The 20,244-nt window shown below is 41.4% G+C and overlaps 1 long non-coding RNA gene across 1 annotated transcript; it reads left to right on the top strand.

The window, feature by feature from the left end:
• Positions 1 to 11,122: 11,122 nt before the first annotated feature.
• LOC133375680 (uncharacterized) lies at positions 11,123 to 16,962 on the top strand. The gene is made up of 4 exons (XR_009760300.1): positions 11,123 to 11,507; positions 12,108 to 12,194; positions 12,927 to 13,003; positions 16,622 to 16,962. It is a non-coding gene; the product is annotated as an uncharacterized LOC133375680 (long non-coding RNA).
• Positions 16,963 to 20,244: the final 3,282 nt, after the last annotated feature.

Genomic DNA, 20,244 nt, shown 5'->3' with positions numbered 1-20,244 from the left:
TGAAGTAGCTAACTTTGGTGGCCATATATCATGAAGGCTTTGTTTAAGAAACTCTCAGAATAGCTTTTTTGGCCATGAGGCCATTTAGCCGCCATGCATGCAGACAGCAAATAGAATATCTTCCTGGCTAGGATTCAGACAAACGCTGTGATTTAAAAATCAGGCAGGGTGGTGTTGGAATAGATCACCCAGCTATAATAACAATTACTGTACGAAGGTACTCAACAATCATTTGTCCAAGGATAATATGATATGGAGCCATGGTTGAATCTTGTCAGTATGAAAACGATCGATGGTAAAAGAAGGGGATGTGACGGGCCTTTTCATTTCAAGTTGTAAACAAGTGACTGGATGAAAGCAGAATAACTTGTAGACTTGTGACTATTGAAAATGTCTAGGCTGAAGGGGAAATGTTCGGAAACAGGCAAAAGGCAGCACATGTGGAAAGTGGGCCACCCCTCCTCTGTTTCAAATTTGCATTCCTCTGGAGGCATAAAAGAAAATCACAGGAAAGGTAGATAAGGAGAGGGTGGAAGATACTGGCAGACAGTAATTTTTATCAAACATAGCAAACTGCTGTTTGCAAGGGGACCCCCTCTTTACCATGACAATGGCCTATTTTCTTGCCAATATTTCCTGTGGCAGTTTTGTTTCTCACATCAGTAAAGAAGGAGGTCTTCACTGAGATTTCTTTCCTATGTAATGCAGCAGGGGCCTTGAAGCTCTCCATCAAAAGTTAGCTACTCGGCAAAGTTAACAGCCATGAAGGTCACCTGGTCAAAGTCGTCCCTGCTATGGTAGGAGCCAGTGTGGTGAAGCAGTTAGAGTGTTGGGCTATGTTCTAGGAGACCAGCGTTCAAATCCCCATGGGAGCATGAAGCTCACTGGATGGCCTTGGGTCAGTCACTGCCTCTCAGTTTAACCTACATCACAGGGTTGGAGTGAGGATAAAATGAAGAGGGGAGAACTGTGTTCAACACCTTCAGCTCTTTGGAGAAAAGGCGAGATGTAAATATATATATATATATTAAATTAAATTATAGTAATTATTTCTAAATTTGCATCTGTATATGTAGATTAGCATATATAGGTTTCATGCAAACCTAGGTCCTCTTTTTTAAATGATGCATTTCCTCTTTGTTTAGCATGTATGAATGGCCTCACAAACAACTTCCCCCACTCCTATCCTACAATAAGGTATTTATTTCATGTATGTAAACAAAAGTTTTCCTAGGGAAGGTGGAATTTACAGTTGTTGCCAGACAGTGGGGAGTGAGGAATCACCATCAGAAAGCTTTGTCTGTTAACGTCAGGTAGATGGTTGGATCTGAAACATTTATACATGCAAATATGCTAATATTTCTCTCTCTCTGGGAGAAGTGGCTGTCTATGGCCTGGCAGAGAACACAGCTCCACTTAAAACCCCCTATTTGGTGTAATCCACCAATTTGCATTGGAAATAGATCTCTCTTTCGGGCTTGGCAGGAGATAATCTACTCAAAGAGCCTAGTAAGTCATGAGGACATTTGGTACAAGTGGTTATCTCTTTTCTTTCTTGTCTTATTACTTGAAAATGAAGTTTTCACAACCACTTATTACTGAATGGCCATCGTTGCAATTAACAAAGCATATGATTAATTTGTTTGGGCCTGGAGTATGGAATATGCACTACTGGAAAAAGGTTTTTTCCCTGAAAACCTGTAAAATATGCATATTATAAAAGGCCCTGCTACATGGATATATCAAGAATTAATTTAGTAACATTTATACCCCCCCCTTTTTTTTTTTGCCAGGTCATTGAGTCAGTTTACATACTATGGGCAATATCCAGTGCTGGAACATAGGAAGCTGCCTTATACTGAGTCAGACCATTGGTCCATCTAGCTCAGTATTGCCTACGCTAATTGGCAGCAGCTCTCCATGGTTTCAGTCAGGTGTCTCTCCCACCCCCACATGGATATGCCAAGGGCTGAACCAGATATTTGGGCTCCTTCTGAGAGGAAGGGAAGGATATAAAGTTACTTAGTTAGTTAATTGATAATGATGATGATAACAACAACTTCTGCATGAAAAGCAGATGTTCTACCACTGAGCTACAGCCCTTCCGAGGAGGAAAAGCAGAAGGTATTCCTAGCAGTCTTTCACCAGAGTACTAACCAGGCCTGACTCTGCTTAGCTTCTGAGAACTGTTATGTGCCCACTTGAGCGCTTTGATCTGCAGAGCTAGCACTGTTATAATACTTGTTCCGTACTTGTAAGAAATCGTTCTTTAAGTGTGGTAGCACCTATGCTTTGGAACTCCCAGCCTACTGACGTCAGGCAGGGACCTTCGCTATATTCTTTTCTGCACCTGCTTAAAACGTTTTTGTTTAGGCAAACCTATCCAGACATGTAGAAGCTGACATGTTTCAATCTCTTTTTAGTTTACTGTTAACTTTAATTATCTTTTAAATATTTTTAATTACTTGTTTTTAACTGTTTTTATTGATAATTTTAATATTTCTTGTAAACCGCTTAGAGGTTTTCTTACAATCAAGCAGTGTATGAATTTTGTTAAAAAAATTAATAAATGAGGGGCTGCCAGGGAAGAAGAGCCACTTTGACACGCTACACACAAGTGTACAAACACACATCCACACACACACATCCACCATGAAGGTGCTCCCCTGTGATTGTTTTCCCTGCTGTCATTGCACCTGGTTTGCCCAGATCCCCAGGACTTTGGGGCATTTTTCAGTGTTTTGTAGCACTGTAAAAGAGACTTTGCCTGCTGGGATACCAGGGACTGATCATGAGGAGGTGGAGGCGGGGAGATGTGTGTGGCCTGGATGAAAGAGGCATGGCATATCCCCAGGGGCCAGATTGTGAGGCCGGGGGAGAGAGATTAAGCCTGTAGGCCTGAGGTTCACCATGCCTACCTTAATGTAGACATGTTGTCATAGACCTGGTGTTGGAACTGAGCTGCTGTTTGACATTTTGTATGTCTGTATGGGCGGTGTGAGGCAGGGAGGGTTGGAAAGCAGACTTTTCTATAGCAAACAGTCTATTAACATTTATGGACTGCTTTTGCTCTGTCTATGCAGGCATGTATTTATAATACTAAAGTGTAATCCACAGCATAGCAACTGCAGCAACACTTATCAGCACTTTCTTCTCCGTTATCAAACAATCACAGTACAGTAATGAATAGCAGGGATGGGTAAACTCCCCCAAGCCTCTGCTGGAATTGGCTTGGAGAGCTCTTAGAAAACAGCTTCCTTTCCCCCCTGACAGTTCCCTTCTGGCTGGTAAGATTGATGCATAAAGCCCACTAATGGCACTATGTTCATCGACCTTATCATACTTCCACCACAGGGTTTGTAATGTTCAGCTGCCGTTGCCTTACCCTAACCATCACATCAGAAAAAGCAGAAAGAGGTTTTCTCCCTCTCTCATGATACTAGAATTCAGGGCCATCTAATGAAGCTGAATTTTGGAAGATTCTGAACAGATAAAAAGAAAATACTTCTTCACACAACACATAGTTAAACTACGGAATTTGCTCTCAAAAAATGTAGCGAAGGCCACCAACTTGGACGGCTTTAAAAGACAAATTTATTGAAGATAAGGCTATCACCATTTTAGAGCCTCCCTGCTGCTGGGAACATCATCATTGTTCATTTGTATGCTGCTTTATCATGGAAAACCATGCTTAAACAAGCTCTCACAACATTGTTGTTGTTGTTGTTACCTGCCCTTCACCCTGAGGTCCCAGGGCAGGTTACAACAATTTAAAGTTCATCCTCAAAAACAATTTTAAAACAATTTACAATCACAAAAAATCATAAAAATAGGGTATGCCCTAAAATATATATATCTCAGTTGTCAAAGGCTAGGGTAAACATCAGGAACTTTACATAAAAAAGAAATAACTTTTCACTAATGCACTGATCATTACAAGGCATATGAATATTAATAGGTGCATCAAAATATCTCATACGAGTAAATATTCACTAAGATTAAACAATTAACTGCTAATTCTTAATAAGGCCTAGCATTATAACATAATCCAAACAGCAGCAAAAATGAAGCACTTAAAATGTTCTTGCAGTATCTTGCACTATTTCAGCTATTAAAATTAAAATGCATGTTATCCTTTCCTTCATGATCAGCTACACAGAAAATCAGTGGGGCAGAAAATGAGTTACCGTACATTGCATAAACTGACCTCCAGTGTGATTATACATGGTACTGCTGGGGTAGTGACCTGGAAGGCAAACAGTCTTTAAATCCAGGCTGAGGCGACAGAGACAGTCAGGGATTTCAAATTGATCTTCATGAGGATACTCTAATGGTTAGATAAATTGTAAATCATCTAGCCTGGTGAGAAGTCCCCTTCCACTCTGAACTGTACTTAAGCCAGGCTCCTTGGAGTGCAATAAGACCTGTACCAGCAGCTGGAACTTTATTGTCTGATAACTTCCTTCTGGGTTTGTACTGATATATTTAAGTCTAGACAAATTTCTTTTGCAATATTGAATGCTTTCAACTTGTGCTAAATTGTTGGGTTTTGTCTCACTTGAATTTATTGATATGTTTTGTAAACTGCTTTCTCTTCCAGCCTGCACCCCCCAATATGTTGCACTTTGATCACAGTTGGATGTCTGTTGTAAGCCACTTTGTGCACAGTTCATTGTGGAAAGGCAGCGTATAAATATTCTAAATCAATCAAACCAATAAATTACTCATGGTGGAAGCAAACCGAGCCTAACTATTACACCACATTGGCTGTCCCTTGCAGAAGGAGACGTGAGAGGGTGCTACAGAGCTGTTCTGGGCGGCAGCCAGTGGAGACTGGTGTCTCCAATGTCAGTGTGCCAGTGAATCTGCTCCAGGTTTTAGTCCAAACTTTCAAGGAGCTGTCCAAGGTATGGAATGGATTCACTGCCCCACTGACTTTGGAGCCACCAGTCTCCACTGGAGGCAGCTCCTTGATTTTTGTAACATTTGCTTCTACCCTTAGTCATTTATCTTATCTGAAAAGTTGCTCCCTTTTCCTCAATTTCTTTTTGAAGATTCCCATTAATCAGAGGGTAGGTTTCAAAAAAAATTGTGTGTGTGTGTGTAAAGGCTTTTTCATCTAGTTAAGGGAAGAATGCTGGCAAACACATTTATCTCTTGAAGGTTGGCAGTTTAATTAACCTAACTTTGCTTTAAGGTATTTTATGCTGGTGTTTGAACTATAATAAGTGTGACCTGACAAAAACCAGTAGGATGGAACACAGGGTGGGTTGAGAGTCTGGCAGAGATAGCATAAAGAAAATTAGGCTGAACTCTTTTTCACTTGGGCTAAAGTTAATGTTTATGGAGTTCATTTATTAAAGCATGATTTTTCTGATGAATGAGCAGAATTGGTTGTGCTTTGCCAAATATTAAAAACTTGGTGTGAAGTAACCAGGTGGTTCCCTGTATTGCTGTTAGAGATGGGGAAGAAATTTAATTAGTTAGCATATAAAGCTGAATCTATCAAATCCATATTTTCTGAAACAGTATGAGAACCGAAACACAGCCATCCTTCCAAATTTGTACTTATCTGAGTTTTATGATGCAGTTCTCCAACCAATGTTTACAAAAATGCATATATTAGGGGAGAGTGTGCATAAAAATGAATATATTAGTGAAAATAAAAATTAGGAGAAATTGCTTGTAAAAATCGTGCTGAGACTAGACCTTTTAAAATCAGTTTTGGTAGACCAGCAGATAAGGACAAAAGGCTGCCCAAAGGGAACATGGTGATTTAGTGCAACTGCTGGAAAACCCGAAAAGGAGTGAAGAAGCTGACCTAGGGCCCATAGGGGTACAGAGATGCACCTTGAGTTTTCAAGTTACTGCAGAACTCAATCTACCACCAAAGGATAGTCCTATTAGGAATGACTTAATAATCACAATACCAACCACAAACACTCAGAATAACAAACCTACTATTTGGCTTGAAATGAGATTCCTTGAGGAGGAGGAATATGGCTCACCGGAGAAGTCAACTAACCCTCTTGGTTGCTTAGTAAATCAAGCACCTCGGGTAAATTCAAATGTCATCAAGCTGAGCTCTAGTTTTATTTATTTAATTTGTATCCCGCCCTTCCTTCCAGCAGGAGCCCAGGGCGGCAAACAAAGCACTAAAACACTTTAAAACATCATAAAAACAGGTCTTAAAATACATTAAAACAAAACAGCATTAAAAACATTTTTTTAAAAAAAGTTTGAAACAATTGAATACCTAGAGGAAGAATCTGGAACCGTCGAGATGCCCCCCACAAAAAGTCTCAAACAACAAAGAAAGGAGAGCTATTCCTTAGAAAATATGGGTGGGCAGTGCCCACAAAGGGAGGGATATATGAACAAAGTCCAAATTGCACAAAGTGTGAAGACTCAGAAAAATCCCTAGCGACCCATGGCAGGCCCAGAGTGACAAAAATCACAGCAGCCCAGGAACCATCTGACATTACTGTCCTGGAACATAGCAGGTTGGCAGCATAAAGTTGCTGACTCTACCTTCTTGGACTTTATAAATATGCATGATATTATATTGCTTCAATAAACTTGGGCAAAGAAGGGCCTGGCTTTAAATGGCTTTGTTGCATACTGTCTTGATGCAGACCCCAATTCTAGGGGAGGTTGCCCTAAGGGAGGTCTTGGGGTGCTGGTATCCACCGCCATTCGAGTGGTCACTTGTATACCAGCCCCCATAGTTCACCTTGCAACCTCCTTGGTTATCAAGTATGGGTCGATCAGCCTATTGATAGTAAATGTTTACCTGCCCCCGCAGCGATATAAACAGCAGATCAAGGAAAACTGGTCCAAATTAGAAGAGTATATTACCAAATTGACCGCTTTGTATCCAGAATCCTTTGTGATAGTGGCAGGTGATCTAAATGCCAGAATAGGACAGAACGATCATGTGCTGTATTCCCACGAATGTCTGACCAACCACGAGGAGTCCGATTAGACAGTCCAAAGACAAGGGCTATAACTATGCTGGCCTTTGTCTAATGAAAATGGTTAATAGTCTGAATCTAGTAATTCTGAATGGGAGTGTAGAAGGTGACAGCAATGGTGAATTTACATTTCTCTCAGGGCTGGGAGCCTCTACAGTTGCTTATTTCATTGTTTCATATGATTTATTATATTTAATGTCTTGTTGCAAGGTGGGCAAGCGTATTGAGAGCGAGCACTTACCCATGATTTTATCCTTGAAACCAGGATCTCAAAACATTTACGCAGATTATGAATTGTTGTTAAACTCTGAGGCAGAGATAAGAGCTACACGTGTCAACTGGTCAAATAAGATAGGGCACATTTTAACAGAGTTGTTGTACTCAGAAGATAGTCTATGCCATCATGAAACTATGTTAACAGCAGATTCCCCGAGAGCAGTTCTAATCTTGTTTCGAGAACTGATTTCCTCTCTACAAAATTGTTTGAAAGCTAACACCTCAGTAAGACTAAATTTTAGTAAATCCAAACCCTGGTTTTATCGTGAATGTATTGACATGAAAAAATCCCTAACTGAAAAATACCAGTTATATAGGGATCAAAATCTGCCAGCATTACCTCCTGAATGGTTTCAGTTAAAAAGGAGATATAAGGCTTTAATTAAAGCAAAAAAGAAGCAGGCTACAAGGAAGACATGGGAAAGCTTAATCAAAGCAACAAGAGCAAATGATTCTGCAACTTTTTAGAGAGTGGTCTCAAGAGGCTGCCTGAAAACAACAGTTAACAAGGACAGCCATATTCCTGTGAACTCCTGGGAATTATATTTTAGCACTATCTATGCAACGGGGCAAAGTTGTCACCAGACATAAAAAAAAAATGAAATGGACTGCCTTCAAGTCGACCCTGACTTATGGTGACCCTATGAATAGGGTTTTCATGGTAAGCGGTGTTCAGAGGGGGTTTACCATTGCCTTCCTTTGAGGCTGGGAGGCAGTGACTGGCCCAAGGTCACCCAGTGAGCTTCATGGCTGTGTGGGGATTCGAACCCTGGTCTCCCAGGTCCTAGTCCAGCACCTTAACCACTACACCACACATCAAAGACAAATATAAATAGTTTCCCTGAGTGGCCGCCGGTCTCCTCCTATGAAGTTAGAAACCTTATTTCTATATTGAAAGCTGGCAAAGCACTGGGGACTGGTAATATTCCATCAGAACTCCTGAAGATATATAGAGTGGTGGTCTCCTATCATTATTTACATGCATTGATCACACAGTATGCGTTCCAGAGGATTGGGTGCTGGCCATTATTGTTCCAATATACAAAAAAGGAAAACGTTCCAATCCTGCAAATTACAGACCTATTAGCTTGCTAAGTATATATGCCATATGCTTCTCATTTGCATGAGAAACTATTAAACTGGCTAGAGCAGGAAAATATACTTGAAGACGAGCAGGCCGGTTTTAGGACGGGACGCTCCACAGTTGATCAAGGACTTGTTCTTCAACAACTTGCTGAAAAGTATCCTTCATCAATGAAGGAAGGGCTTCATGCAGCTTTCATTGATTTTAAATCGGTGTTTGATTTGATTCTAAGAGATAGACTAAGGGAAAAATTTGAGGCCACAAACATTGACAGGAGACTGCTTATATTAATGCATGACCTTTATGAAAACACACGCTTGAGTGTTAAATGTGATCGTGTCGGTCATTGAACAGGACCTATTCCCACTTTTAATGGAGTTAAACAGGGATGCATTTTGGCTCCCACCCTGTTTAACTTCTATATTAATTCTTTGATCAAATCCTTAGCAAAGGTAAATTCACATTCTCCCAAGTTGGCAAACAGACCCTTGTCAGTCCTTCTCTATGCAGATGATGCGGTACTTCTATCTTTGTCGAGCATCGGCCTGAGACATCTTTTAAGTGCCTTAGCCTCATATTGTCAAGAAGAATGACTGACAATTAACTATGACAAGTCTAAGGTTCCAGTTTTTAATAGAAGGAGGGCCAAGCATCGATGGCAGATTAATGACCACCAACTTGAGCACCTAGATATCTAGGTGTAATCTTTCGTTCAACAGGCTCATGGAAAGCTCAAACAAAAAATGCCATTACGAATGCCCAGAGAAGCACAAAGGCACTCCTATCTTTCTTTTACACCAAAGGTGGTCAATATATCCTTGCAGCCATCCAAGTTTTTGTTGCTAAGATTATCGTCCAGATGTTGTATGGCTCCCAGCTATGTGTTGTCGATGATTTTGCCCCCTTTGAGGCTGTACAAACTAAATTTAAAAGAGCAATATTAGGAACCCCGCCATGTGTCCCTAATATAATTTTGCAGCTGGAAATGGGCCAAATCTCTGTAGAGGCATGTGCACTGAGATACAGGATAAACTTCTGGCTAAAGCTGATGTTTTTCCCAGTGGGTTTAGCTCCTTTGACTCTGATAGATCCTTTTCAATCTAGATGGAAAAGAGGATTGTCTGTGAAATTGCTGTATTTGGGTTTTTCTACTGCCACTATTATGGCATTAGGCTATACCAAAGCTAAAATTGCTATCTCCCAGCGAATCATGGACATTGATCTACAAAATCATTTGAGCCTGGCTGCACTTTACTCTAACTATGGAGATTATTTGAGAATGTTTATAACAACAAATTATATGATAAATTTGTCAATTCCCAAGTATAAAAAAGCTTTCACGCTTGCTAGGCTCAATGTTTTCCCTTCTGCGTTTCTAGAAGGCAGATTTAACAAGGTGCCAGTACAAGAGCACTTATGCCCCTGTGACAGGAGATGTGGAAACTGTTGCTCATGTGCTGCTATATTGTCTTTTTTATCAGGACTCCCAATTTGATCTCATCACCCTAATTCTTCAAAATATCCCAGGGAGGTCTGATGCATTTTATTTAGAATATTTACTCTCAAATAGAGTCCCACAGGTCACAGTTAATGTGGCAAGATTTTGTGCATCAGCTGTTACCTGTAGGAGAGTGATGATGGAAAACAATAATAAAAGCTAACTTTCTGGGAGCTTTTTGCCCATTGGTGTATTTACCCAACACCATTAGTGCTATATATTATCTTATGTTGCAGTTGTTTGTTTGTTTCTCTGTATAATATTGATATTTTATATTGTTTTAATATTTTATAGTGCTGGTCTTTGACCATAATAAATGATTGATTGAATGTGTACATTGGTCAAAACTGCATGAAATGTATTTATTAGGAGAAATTTGCATTACAATGCTGGAGAATTTCCATGAGGGCTTTAAAAAATTGCAGATTCCTGCATAACTGAGTTTAAGACTAGAAACTGAGAAACTGAGAACCAAACTGGACAGATCCTTCCATCCCTAATTGCTGGAAACATATTTCTTGCCTCCTTCCATTCCCCTGTGGATAGGAGAATATGTTACCCCATAGCCCAGCATTCCTCAACCTGCTGCCTTCCAGGTGTTGTTGGTCTACCACTTCCATCTTTCCTGGCCTTTGGCCATGCTGGCTGGGGCTGATGGCAGTTGTAATCCAACAACATCTGGAAAGTACCAGGATGGGAAGGCTTGCCATAGCCCAGAACACTCAATCTGTTCCATCAAGGGCTAACATAAATCAGAGTTTGCCAGGGCTGAATCTCAAAATCTGTTTTTCAGTGCCAGGCCTCAACCCACCATAATTTAAAGTCATCAGAATGAACAGAAGGGCATCCATAGGCATCTAGCTGGCCACTGTGAGAACAGGATGCTGAACTAGATAGGCCACTGGCCTGATCCAGCAGGCGCTTCTTATGTTCTCAAGTGCAGCAGAAACCCTTCTTTCCTTGTCTTTTCTCTGTTTTGCTTGCTTGCCTTTAGCCTGAGAGCATTACTGTGCCAACTAGAGCAGCTAGGGTGGAAAGAGAGGGCTCCTACACCTTTAATAGTTGAATGGAAGAGGGAATTTCAGTAGGTCAGGTGCTCCATGTCAAACAAACTTTGCCTGCTGAAATTCCCTCTTCTACACAACTACTAAAGATGTAGTTCAGGTGTGGGAAACCTTTAGCCTTCTAGATGTTGCTGAACTACAACTCTCATCCTCCCTGGTCATTGGCCGTATTTGCTAGGGACGAAGGGAGTTGTAATTCAGCAACATCCCCACTCCTGGTAGAGGAGCCCTGTTTTGTTTTCTTTTCTTTTGTTGCATCTGGCCATCTTAGTGCAGCCAATCAAGAAAGCAGGATTGTTTTAATTAGAGAGGCTCAAATGAATTGTTGTTACGGATTTATACAAAAGTTTAAAGAGATTTACTTTGGCTGAGTTTGAGCACCCTTAATACAGAATCAGAATGGTTTGCTTTTTTAACATTATTAAATATCAACCTGAAATCAAAGCCCACAGGTTTTGATGAAAAACTGCAGCTGACAAGGAGAATTAGGTACCAAAATTCTATTGGCTTTGTTTGAGAGAACAGTTGCAAGTTTGTTTTGCAGGCTGCACCGCACCCAGTCTGCCTCTTAGCTTTTGTGTAACTTTTGCCATTTGATTCTACACTTCAAGGTCAGTTTTGCAGTTAGAGAGTAACTAGCCTGGAGGGAAACAGATAACTGCAGGGGTTCAATAGCAGAAATGAGAGTTGGGCAAACAATATATAACAACGGTGTCTTTGTTTGCTCTGGAAGGGTTGGTGAATATATAACAGTTCTAGTGCCTGAAATCCATTGAATAACTTTTGCAAACAATTATTAATCTATTGTTATTTCTGAGCATTTTAGTGAGATTGCTGGACGTTCAGCTTTTTACTACTGAAGACAGTCATTTCTTCATTTTTAAGCAAGAAATCACATATGCAGTTTTGTCCCTTGCTTGGCTGCATATGATATCTTATTTAAGTATTAATCATTTGTTGAGGCATGAATGTAAGTTCTTGGAGTTGCAGTGATTAGAGTTTGAAATGTAAGCTGTGGTGAATGCTTGTGTTAAAATACCTGATTTCAGTGTGTTAAAAATACCTGATTAGGATGTGTTTGCATCAGCACTGTTTTCTGCAAATCACTGTCAGCCGTCACATGAGGAATAGACACACATCACCTCATCTTATCTCATGGACCATTTTAATTTGTGCTTCCATCCTGATTTTTCCGTGCAAAATCAAAAAAGACATGAGTGTTGCTTCTCTGTGGTGTCCTGCCCAGCAACCTGGAGTAGACACTGGGACCTGGAGAATGAGAGGAAGACCCTGAGGAGGTAAGAGGAAATTGGACAAGACTCAAAATCCTTATTCAGGGACAAGTTATAGAAATGTGGAAATGCCACCTGTGACGGGGCATGGGAATGAGCATGCTAGCTCTTCCTGTCATAATAAGAGCCCTGCTATATCACACCAAAGGCCCATCTGATCTAACACTTGGTTCTCACAGTGCCCATAAGAAGCCTGCAAGCAGACCCTGAGTGCAACAGCACTCTCCCTGCCTGCGATTCCCAGCAACTAGCATTGAAAGGCATGTTGCCTCTGACATCTAAGTTTGAAAAATCAGGGGGTTTACACTGCGTGGGGAGTCTACATGAGTAGAAGCAGGCTCCCCGCTTCAGAAAGTCACTTTTTAAAATTTATTTATTTATTTATTTAGTATCCCACCCTTCCTCCCAGCAGGAGCCCAGGGCGGCAAACAAAGCACCAGAACACTTTAAAACATCATAAAAACAGATCTTAAAATACATTCAAACAAAACAGCATTAAAAACATTTTTAAAAAACAACCTTAAAAAAGGGTTAAAAACATTATTAAAAAACATATTAAAGAATTCTGACACAGATGCAGACTGGGATAGGCCTCAACTTAAAAGGCTTGTTGAAAGAGGAAAGTCTTCAAAAGGTACCAAAAAGACAGCAGAGATGGCGCCTGCCTAATATTCAAAGGGAGGGAATTCCACAGGGTAGGTGCCACCACACTAAAGGTCCGTTTCCTATATTGTGCAGAACGAGCCTCCTGACAAGATGGTATCTGCAGGAGGCCCTCACCTGCAGAGCGCAGTGATCGACTGGGCATATAATAGGTAAGATGGTCTTTCAGGTATCCTGGTCCCGAGCTGTATAGGGCTTTGTACGCCAAAACTAGAACCTTGAACTTGGCCTGGTAGCAAATGGGCAGCCAGTGCAATTCTTTCAGCAGCGGAGTGACATGTTGGCGGTACCCTGCTCCAGTGAGCAGTCTTGCCAATACATTTTGCACCAGCTGCAGCTTCCAGACCAACCTCAAGGGCAGCCCCACATTGAGCGCATTACAGAAATCCAGCCTAGAGGTTACCAGTGCGTGGACAATAGTGCTCAGGCTATCCCGGTCCAGAAACAGCCGCAGCTGTCTCACCAGCCGAAGCTGGTAAAAGGCGCTCCTAGCCACTGAGGTCACCTGGGCATCTAGCGACAAAGATGGATCCAGGAGCACCCCCAGGCTATGGAACTGCTCTTTCAGAGGGAGTACGACCCCGTCCAAAGCAGGCAACTGACCAATTATCCGAACTCGGGAACCACCAACCCACAGTGCCTCCGTCTTGCTAGGATTCAGTCTCAGTTTATTGGCCCTCATCCAGCCCACCACCGAGTCCAGGCAGTGGTCCAGGGCTTGCACGGCCTCTCCCGATCCAGATGTTACGGAGAAATAGAGCTGGGTATAGTCAGCATACTGCTGACACCTCGCCCGAAAGCTCCTGATGACTGCTCCCAAGGGCTTCATATAGATGTTAAACAGCATGGGGGACAAGATAGTACCCTGCGGCACACCACAGCACAACTGCCAGGGGGGCGAAAGACAGTCACTCAATGCTATTCTCTGAAAACGACCTTGGAGATAAGATTGGAACCACGGTAAAACAGTGCCTCCAATACCCATCTCACCAAGTCGGCCCAGAAGGATACCATGGTCAATGGTATGAAAAGCCGCTGAGAGATCAAGTAAGAATAACAGGGTCGCACTCCCACTGTCCTTCTCCCAATAAAGGTCATCCATCAGGGAGACCAAGGCCGATTCAGTCCCATAACCAGGCCTGAACCCAGACTGGGATGGGTCAAGATAATCTGTTTCATCCAAGAGTACTTGCCGTTGCTGTGCCACAACCCTCTCAATCACCTTCCCTAAGAAGGGGATATTTGCAACTGGTTGGTAGTTGTCACAAATCAGTGGGTCCTGGGTGGGATTTTTCAGGAGTGGTCGAATCACTGCCTCTTTCAAGGTGGCTGGAACCACTCCCTCTCTCAATGATGTGTTGACCACACCCTGGATCCACTCGGTTAGACTCCCTCGGCGAGATTTAATAAGCCAAGAAGGGCAAGGGTCGAGTGGACACTTTGCTAGCCGCATCATCACAAGCACCTTGTCCATGTCATCAGGCCACATCAACAGAAACCGTTCCCAAGAAGTTGCAGCAGACGCTGCACTAGACACTTCATTGGGGAGTACAGTAGATGTGGAGGGGGCTGCTACGGAGGCAAGCAACTTTACCCTCAAAGTGCCTTGCAAACAATTCATAGTGGGCCTCCGAAGGGTCTAAGACTCCATTTCCTGGAGTTGATGTCAACAGGCCCCTGACAATACAGAAAAGCTCCACCGGACAGCTACTTGAGGATGCGATGAAGGCAGAGAAGTGGGCCTTCTTCACTGCCCTCACCGCCACACAGTAGGCACAGTTATGATGTTTTAATCGTGCCCGATCAGCCTCACAGCACGTCTTTCGCCACTTGTGCTCTAGCCATTGTCCAGCCTGTTTCATTGCCCTTAGCTCACTGGTGTACCAAGGTGCAAGCCGGGCTCCACAGTGCCAGAGAGGGCACTCGGGGGTGACTGTGTCGAGAGCCCGACGCGCCTTGCTGTTCCACAGCATGACAAGGGCTTCAACAGGGCCACCTGCTCCATCTACTGGGAACTCCCCCAACTCATGGAGGCGGGGATGGAAGCAGAGCCAATGTGTTCACCCTGCAGCCCCATCTCATATGTGGGATTTAGCCCTTGGTGTAGAGGGGGGAGCACCCACTGTCCCCAGTCTCCATGGGACCCTGATTATTCTGCATGTCCTTAAACTTCTTTCATCGGACCATCAGATAAGAGGTTACAAAATGTTGCAGGGTCCACAATCACACACAAAAGCCTCTGCTTGGTTCATGCTAGGCTCTGTGTACAGGGGAAGGGTCATAGCTGAGTGACAGAAGTCTTACTAGGAGATATGAATTAACTATTTAACTACTGACCAGTTCTGTCTTGGACAGCTGACTTCCTCTGCAGATTGAGGAGGTCCACTCATAGTCTCATGCCCAGAAGCAACCCAAATGCTCAGTCCAGACCTGTTGCAGGTTCATTCTCAGACGGTAGCTCATGCAAGCCATTGCCCTGCCCTTTCCCTCCAACTGCAAAGTACCTTTCTTTGTAAAACAAACACAGAAGTATGTGTGTGGGAGAATTGGTACCCACTGAGACTGATACAAATGGAGAAATTCAGGAAGAGTGCAATTTAAGGAAGGAAAGCCCATGAATAGGGATACATGTATATTCACACACACACCCCAGGACAAAGTGAGATAAAAAGTGAAGTGACTGGAAAATATAAATGAAGTTCGGAAAATGTTGGTGTACTACCTTTATTTTCAGATTTTATAAATGAGGCCCCCAATAGTTGTAGAAAGCATGGGTGAAAGTCATACCATAAAGCACTTTGCAAAATACTGATTTACATCTGTAATCTGCTCCATCTCAAGTATAACAATAATTTGAAAGAATGACACTGTGTGTGTGTGCGTGTGTGTGTGTGTGTTTGTGTGCTTCTAACTATGTCTGTCTCCTAGGACTAGATGCCAGAAACTCACTCATCCAAAACTGAACAGAAATGCAATTCATTCATTGATTTCAAAAATATTCCATAGACTACTGATCAATCTTCATTTCAGTTGTACCTCCAAGTGAACAATATTGCCTCCAGATATTTAAATAGGTCATGGCACCCTCTTCTGTGTGTTTATAATACATTGTTTACAGCGAAAAAGAAGCAGATGTCTGTCAACAGTTTGTGCAAGCTGTACTTGACATACTGTCTAAACATGTATTTAACACTACAAATGGTAATGCTCAGAGCACATGTTCATCAAAAAGCTTCATCAGTTCAGAAAGGAATGGTTAAATATTACTAAAAAAATGTACACAGGCTTGTATTCAGCATAGCACTAATTCAGGGTCCTGTTAGTGCAAAGATTGCCGCTAGTGCCTTGGGACTTTCCTCCCCCCATGTGCCCCTTAAAACTGTTTTAGGAATTCCCTCAACTCTCCAAAGCAGATTTAGGGAAGATGTGGAGCACGTGCTGGGGGAGGAGGGGAGGCTGGAAATCCTATTGCACTAGCAGCAATCTTTGCACTATAGGGATGAGGTAGCTGCATCCTGCCCACCCTCTTCTGTCTGGTTAGACACATGGTGGTTCCCAAGCAATTATGTTCAAACTATAAAGCAGGGATGGAGAACCGTTCTGAGTCCAAGGGCTACATTCCCTTCTTGGCCGCTTTCCAGAGGCCAAGTTCCCGCGGTGGGAGGGGCCAGAGGCACAAGTGGGCAGAACAATGAATACGAATTTTACCTTTGTATACAGTAGGCTAGTTTCTACACACACACTCCCACCCTTCTCTATCCTCCATCCAGGCAAGTATCGGAGGTCAAGGACGCGTTCCAGCCAGGCAAAATCTCTCAACAAGGGTGCAAAGCGGTGATGGTGAGGAATGTGCCCTGAGGAGAGGGGGGTAGCCTGGGGAGAGCCCAATGGCCAGATGGCAAGGCTTGGAGGGCCAACATTTGGCCTCCGGGCCCGAGGTTCCCCATCCTTGATATAAAGGGTATCTGGCAGTGCACAATAGAAATGAGGTACAGATGTCTTCCTTCCAGAACACAACTTCTCCAGAGAATGCTGTAGTGAAACTGCCAATGGACGGTTGTTGTCAAATGTTGTCCTTCTGGATCCTATCCTTATTAAAATGGTTTGTGTAAAGCTGTTGCGCCACTGCTGCAGATGCTGATTGGATGGTGCTTGTGATACCACTGATAATAAGGAACATAAACAGTATGGTAGTACAACTTTCCACATGTGTGGCTTGCATTTAATTTTCTTTCACTGTTCATGCCATGGTGAACGCTTCTCTGGTATACAGGATGAGTGATCCTGTAGCATTTTGAAAGAGGAAAAGACAAGCAAGTCAGCAGTGCCACACTGCTATGTAACCTTTTCCTTACTGGATGAATGCTTTAGGGTTAACCTACTGGGGAGGAGGAAAGAAAAGAGACCAGAAGGCTTTCCCCATGCCATGAGGCTCTCCATTATGCCTTGATGCTCCTGGCGCATGACCTTCCAATTTGTCTGGCCAATTGGTGGAGTGTAGGTGCAGGATCAGTGCTTGACCAGTGAGGATGATCATCAGGAAACTACTCTCATTGCTCTTTTAAAAATACAATTTCAGCAGAGGCTCTGTGGTTCCTTCTCAGTAATTCTTCATCAGCAATTATTTGTAGCAAAAAGCCCTTAACTAAAATATAATGGGGCCCAATGAGCAGGTATGTATAGTGATAATGGAAGCACAAGAATCAGGAGAAAAGTTTTTCCTAGTTTTCTCTGCTGAAAGAACTTAGCTGGATATTTGGGGGGGAGGGAGAGGATGGTCTTGACAATGTTGCGATGACTCTATTCTCTCCAAGGGATTACTGGCTGCACCCACTATTATATTACACCTGATGTTGACTCAGGCTCATGAACCTGCAATTTTCTGTTAAATGATTTTTTTTTTAAAAAGACAAATGCAATAACGTAGATTGAAACACAGCTGTCCTTCGAAATTCCTTTCTCCAGATTTTTCACTGAAGTTCTCCAGACGAGTCATGTCTGCAAAAATGCCTATGCTAGGGTTAAAGTTCATGCATGCATAACAATTCATATATTAGTGAAAAAAACATACAAAAGTGTCTTATATTAAGGAAAATGTCTTTGCAAAAACATGTATGTTAGGCAAAAGTACAAAATGTATATATTAGGAGAAGCTCACACTAAAATGCCAATGAATTATCATGAGATATTTTTAAAAAACAAAATCACAAACTAAAGAAGAGAACTGAACTGAAGATTGGAAAAATAAGGAACTGAGAAAACCCAAAATCAACAGATTTGGCTATTCCAGGCCCAAACACGGGCTTCTCACCACAATGAGAATGAGGTGTATGTCTGAAGGCCAAACTAGATGTGACCTTAAAGGTACCTCCATAAAATATATACATAAAAATGGTGAAAATAACATACAAAATGCATTATATTAGGCAAAATGACACACAAAAACGTGTGTATTAGGTGAAGATTGCACTGAAATGTTGATGAATTTTCATGAGGACTTTAAAATGACAAACTGAAGTGGAAATGCAGAAAAATGAACTTTCCCCAGCATATGAAACTCCATTTCAGAAAGAGCTTCACTCGTACAATTTCGTTTTTTTTTATCATTAATTTTTATTCAAATTTTCAAAGACAAAAAACAAAACAAAACAAAAACAATTAAACAATAAAATAAAATGTTGACTTCCGATTTGTCGCAGATCAGTTATAGGTCTACAATACATAACAATCCTGTCTCTAAAATTATATTATAAAATCACTTTCCTCCAGTAGTTATCTTAATTAATCATCAAATCTCATAAACATTACTCCACAAAAAGTCAAAGAGAGGTTTCAATTCCTTGAGAGATATATCTTTCAATTTTTCTCCAAATAAACATGTCGCTTAATCCATCTGATTCAAATCTGTTAGGCCCAATAATTTCAATAACCATTCTTCCATTATCTGTATTAATTCCATCTTCCATCTTCAATAATCCTGTTAAGTCCAGTAATTTCAGTAGCCATTCTTCCATTATCAGTATCCCATAATAATCTTGTTGTCATAGCCATAGTCCAAATAAACATATTGATTAATCCATCTCGTCAAATCTGTTAGGTCCAATAATTTCCATAACCATTCTTCCATTATCAATATTGATTCCATCTTCCATCTTCAATAGCCCTGTTAAATCCAGTGGTTTCAGTATCCATTCATCCATTATCAGTATCCCATGATGATCTTGCTGTCATAGCCATAGTCATATAACAAGAGTCTGATGGGAATTTCCCCCATCACAAATATGTCCTTGCCATCAATTCTGAATATGTTGCTGAAATATTGTTGTAAAGTCACATCTCTGCTCTTCTTTTTTACAAAATGCACTGGCTCATCTCTTAAAAGTTTTTCCATTGTCACATATTTGTAGTTAATTCCATAAATTTTTTCTATGTCAAGCCCCATCACATCATTCCAGTCAAGAATTCTGAATATGTTGCTGAAATATTGCTGCAAAGTCATATCTCTGTTCTTCTTTTTTACAAAATGCACTGGCTCATCTCTTAAGAGTTTCTCCACTGTCACATATCTGTAGCCAACTCCATAGATTTTTTCTATGTCAAGCTCCATCACATCATTCCAGTCCAGAAAATTATCCAAGACATTGATAACTTTACCACCAAAATCTTCATTAATTTCTTCAGAGACAACGTTGAATTCCAAACAGTAAACTTTATTTCTAACATCCATAAACTCCAAATCTTTTTCCAATTTCACATTTGTTCCAATCTCCAGGGCTTGTAGCTTCCCTTTAATTTTTCTTTTCTCATCTCTAATCTCATCAAACATCTCTCTCACAGAATCCCCTATTTCTTTAAGCTCCTGCGTCATTTTGTTAAATTCAATTTTCATCTCCTGTCTACCCTGTCTCAGGGTTTGTTTCGTTATCTCAATCTCACCTATTATTTTCTGAAACATAATTTCTTCCATGGTCTCAATCACTTTCCTGGTTGTCATTCTTAAAACCACAGAAACAAAAATTATTTCAGCCACAATTGGGTTAATATTACAGGCTTGCTGACATCAGTGTAGACAATACAGCCTGCCTTATCTTTTATGTGTTCAGGAATACAAAACAAACTTAGTTCCCAACATCAAAACAATTAGTGGCATCATGAACAAGCAGATTCGTCAAAATGAAATAGACTAAAAAAATAATAATTTTTTTTCCCCCTCCTCGAAATAGAAATCCCTCTTCCGTTGGTATCTTTAAAATGCACCTCCAGGACAGCTTTTTGCAATAAAAACAAATATAAGCTTTTTCGATTTCTTTCCTCCTTAATTTCGTGAGTGAAAGAGAAAAGCCAAAACTCACCCAGAAGTTCTTCACAGCTGATTCATCGACAAATCTCTTTT

This window comes from Rhineura floridana, chromosome 1 (genome assembly GCF_030035675.1).
Source record: "Rhineura floridana isolate rRhiFlo1 chromosome 1, rRhiFlo1.hap2, whole genome shotgun sequence".
In the NCBI taxonomy this organism is placed as follows: domain Eukaryota; kingdom Metazoa; phylum Chordata; class Lepidosauria; order Squamata; family Rhineuridae; genus Rhineura; species Rhineura floridana.
Note: the sequence above shows the minus strand (reverse complement) of the source record. Positions and strands in the feature narration are given on the sequence as shown.